Here is a 1,065-nt window from a genome sequence, read left to right as displayed (position 1 = left end):
TGCTCCATTTCATGTGCACCAGCACAAAGCTAACGGATACTAGTGATCAGATTAACTCCATAATTAGTCAAAGAATCCACCCTCATCGTCAAAGCCTTAAGCTGAGCAGCTATAGCAGTAGCTGCATCTAGCTCTAGAATTCCTGCTACCTTGCCCTGAGGTATTCTCTGAGAAGGATTCTGGTATTCATTTACAGCCATCAGTTCAATTAATTCATAAGCTTCATCATAGCTTTTAGCCCATGAGGCTCCTCATGATGCTGTATCAAGCATGGGTCTAGAAGTAACACCCAATCCATTATAGAAGTAGTTAATTATCATCCAGTCAGGCATCCAATGGTGAGGACACTTCTTTAGCATCTCCTTATAACGATCCCAAGCCTCACACAAAGATTCTCCAGATTGTTGAGTAAATTGAGTAGGTGCATTTCTGATTGCAGCAGTCTTCGCCATAGGAAAGAATTTTGTTAAGAACTTTTGAGGAAGATTCTCCCATTTGGTGATAGACCCTGTGGTACAGAATGTAACCAGCACTTAGCTTTATCCTGCAGAGAGAATGGGAAAAGCCTCAACTTAATAGCATCTTCAGAAACTCCATTGAACTTGAAAGTGTCATGGATCTCGATAAAATCTCTGATGTGCATATGGGGGTCTTATGTCGAAAAACCCCCAAACTAAACTGAGTTCTATATCATCTGAATCGTGCTTGACTTGATCTCAAAGGTATTAGCCGAGATGGCTGGTCGAACAATGCTAGACTATATATCATTGATATTTGGTTGAGAGTAGTTCATCAAAGCCTTTGAATTCGCTTCTAGTTCTCCCATTGCAACAAGAACTTCTTTTTCTTTCTCAACTACGATCTCTTCTTCAACTTTCTCTCTAACGACTACAACTTAATCCTCAGCTTGATCCAGAGTTCTCTTACGAGTCCGAGAACGCGTATGCATACACACTCGCTAGAGTACCTAAAACAAGTCAAGGAAATAATTAAGTAACAATGTCCAAGTCATTGAACTTTAAAAAACACTGATGACAAACACATAAAAAAAAATTAACACCGAGT

The 1,065-nt window shown here is 39.7% G+C and overlaps 1 non-coding gene across 1 annotated transcript; it reads left to right on the top strand.

Moving 5' to 3' along the window:
* Positions 1-330: 330 nt before the first annotated feature.
* LOC141688650 (small nucleolar RNA R71) lies at positions 331-435 on the top strand. The gene has a single exon (XR_012562083.1). It is a non-coding gene; the product is annotated as a small nucleolar RNA R71 (small nucleolar RNA).
* Positions 436-1,065: the final 630 nt, after the last annotated feature.

Source organism: Apium graveolens, chromosome 9 (genome assembly GCF_009905375.1).
Source record: "Apium graveolens cultivar Ventura chromosome 9, ASM990537v1, whole genome shotgun sequence".
In the NCBI taxonomy this organism is placed as follows: Eukaryota; Viridiplantae; Streptophyta; class Magnoliopsida; order Apiales; family Apiaceae; genus Apium; species Apium graveolens.
Note: the sequence above shows the minus strand (reverse complement) of the source record. Positions and strands in the feature narration are given on the sequence as shown.